Raw genomic sequence first — 3,203 nt, forward strand, 5'->3', positions numbered from 1 at the left:
TTTTTAAACATAAATAAAGCAATCCTCGTGGGAATGATCCTGTACTTGCACCCTATATTACCATGTTGACCTTGCACTCGCAGGTAAAACGTACAATAATTTACTTATTAATTTAGGTATATTTTTGCACAACAAGTTTTTGACGCCGTTGCCGGGGATTGCGGCGAATTTTGTTTAAATTTATCTTCCTTCAGTTTTGATAGTTTAATTTTCAATTTTAATTTAGTCTTAGCAAAAATCAAATCAAAAAGAATATTTTTTCCTTCACTTTTCTGTTTCTGTTACAGGTTGCGGATTGGCATTCTGTGATTGCGATCAATCGTCAGCCAAGTGCGATCGAGCGTATTACGATCGAACGCACCAACTTGCGATTGAGCGCAGTTCCAGAGACCATCTGGACCAGGCAGTGCTGAAACTGCCAAGTTCATGTAAGGTCGTCGATCTCAAGCCTCAACCGTTTTTCCCCCTCGATCTTGAAATTGAGCGGACAATTCGACAACGACCTAGAGACAAAGAAGGAGAAGAAGAAGTTGAAATGGAAGACATGCAAGAAAATCCAATTGGACCAAGGCCCCTCGAAGCAAATCCACCACGAGTGAGGAGATCTATGAAGCAAGCATACGTGCCAACAAACCTCCATCAACCCTCATGCATAGCATATCAACCAGAGGTGCATGGCAGTTATTATATTTCTCCCCAAATTCTCAATGCACTAACCCACTTCAGAGGCACAGCTACTGAGGATCCCAACTTGCATCTAAAAGAATTCTTCGACTTATGCAAGTTTCAGAATGTTCAAGGCCTAACTCCTGAGAGACTCAGGTTAGTTCTTTTTCCTTTTTCCTTGAAAGATAATGCTAAACTGTGGTACAATTCCTTGCCTGCAGAATCCATTCATACTTGGGAAGAATTGACCACCAAATTTCTGAAGAGATTTTTCCCAGCCCAAAAGACAAAGCAACTTAAAAGGGAACTTCAAATGTTCCAACAACGAGATGGGGATTTGTTCTTTGACGCCTGGGATCATTTCAATTCCTTACTCCTAAAGTGTCCACATCACAACATCCCTCAAGATGAGCAAGTGCAAATCTTCTATGAAGGCTTAGATGACACAAATAAAGGGATGGTTGACTCAGCTTGCGGAGGAACACTAATGGAAAAAAGTAGTGAGAAAGCTGTGGAACTTTTTGAAACATTAAGTGAGCATTCACAGCAATTCTGTTCAAGAGGAAGAAGAGGAATTAAGACCAAGGGCATGTATGAAGTGAATCTCAGTGGAGGATCAACTCATCAGTTGGCTGCAGTAGAAAAGAAATTGGATATGCTTGTCAAGGCCATGACTGTCCAGAAAACTTCACCTCTGCAACAAGACACACAATTCCAGGTATGTGCTATTTGTTCCCATCTAGATCACACCACTGAGAAGTGCCCTTTTACAGAACAAGAAGAGGTAAACTTCGTGGGACAGAACAACTACTCCCACAAAAACAACCCATACTCCAATACTTACAATCTAGGATGGCGTAACCATCCCAACTTTTCCTGGAGTAATAATCAAGGATAGCAGAAAGGGCCCCAACACGCAAGCCAACCAACTCAAGAACCAAAGCTGAACCAACTGGAGAATATGATACATAACCTGGTGACTTCGTAATAACAATTTATGGCTGATCAAAAACATGTCAATACAAAGACTGAGCAAGCCATACAAAAGCTGGAAGTGCAAATGGGTCAGATGGCAAAGGAGCTGAGTGAGAGGAAGCAGGGAGAATTCCCAACTCAAACAGTACCAAATCCAAGCAATCACCAGCCGCTGAAGACAGTCACAATTCAAAGAGGTCCCGCGCCTACAAGAGCACTTGTGCCTAAATCTGAAGAGCTCAAGTGCAGCTCTTCACACTAGGAGTCCTACAATAACCAGTAGATGCGTTGAGCAGGCAAGACCTTCAAACGCATCTACCTACAACAGTGGTACTTATTCCACACAAAGGACAGTAACATTTTCTCTCTTGTCTGTTTATCTTATTTTCTTTCCTTCACATTTGTCTTGATTTTCTCTAATGTTTTGTTTTTTTTACCTTTCCTTATAAAAAAATAAAAAAAATAAATTTTTTTTTTTTGACACTCTGGTACTACGATCGATCGCAGAGTATTTGCGATCGAGCGCAGTAACCGAGAGGGGGCTAAACACTCTCTGTTAGGGCGATCGAACACACCCCAAGTGCAATCGAGAGCACTATGACCAGATATGCCCACATCTGGATGAGTGCGATCGAGCGCACTCGGCCAGCCAGGCCTGCGAACTATTTAGGTCACTTTCTCCCCATGGCCCACAACCTCTCTCCCGGCGCCGTACAGCCCCATTTCACACCTCCACCTCCGGCACCCCTTCTTCTAACAATTTTCACCTAGATTTCGCCAAATCCACTACACCACCACCATCCAAGACCCTTCTCCGGCCACCACACCACCATCTTCCACTGAAAATCACATCACATTCCAACCTCACCCCAACCATCAACATTCCCGAACACTCACCCAACCTCCAATTTTTTTCCATTTTTCTTGCAATTGTGGGTGTTTATCCACCCACATTGCCTCTAGGTTGGATTTTTTTTTGGTATTTGCAGGGAGTTTGGGAGCATCTTTGACCGAAGTTGTCTTTGAAGTCATCATCAGTGCACACCACCTGTTCGACGAAAGTTCCCAACCAACTTCCAAATGCCTAGAACACGTGCTTCGTCTTCCAGTGGGTCCGGAGCTCATGCCGTTTCTCCCCCACCAGCCTTTGAAGAGCGGGAGCTACTATTTGAAACCACCTTCTCCATCATAGAAGATTTCCAAAACAACGAAGCAACTCAATGGGCGGTTGCAGAGTTTAGGCGAAGGGTCTTAAGAAGCTGTTTAAACGGGTCACCTCTACCGCCTACCGAAAGCTGGTCGTAGAATTTTACGCCGAGCTCTTTCATGACTGCGACAACCGGGAGGTAATGTCCTCCAAAGTTCGGGGGCAAATAGTCCATGTGACAAGAGCCGACATCGCTGCTGCCTTGCAATGCAACGATGAGCATCCTCCCGAAACTGCAAATCTCGCCGAGCAACCAGCCCGCTATTATGTCACGGAAATCATTGAAGATATGTGTCAAGGACTATATGCGGATGCACACCACAATGCTGGCAGCCAGTCTAAATTGCCACAAAGG

General features: G+C 44.1%; 1 pseudogene; it reads left to right on the forward strand.

Annotated features, from left to right (window-relative positions):
- LOC132181946 (uncharacterized) overlaps positions 1-2,833 on the forward strand; it is a 5,299-nt pseudogene extending 2,466 nt beyond the window's left edge.
- The last annotated feature ends 370 nt before the right edge of the window (positions 2,834-3,203 follow it).

The sequence above is a fragment of the Corylus avellana genome, chromosome ca5, assembly GCF_901000735.1.
Source record: "Corylus avellana chromosome ca5, CavTom2PMs-1.0".
In the NCBI taxonomy this organism is placed as follows: Eukaryota; Viridiplantae; Streptophyta; class Magnoliopsida; order Fagales; family Betulaceae; genus Corylus; species Corylus avellana.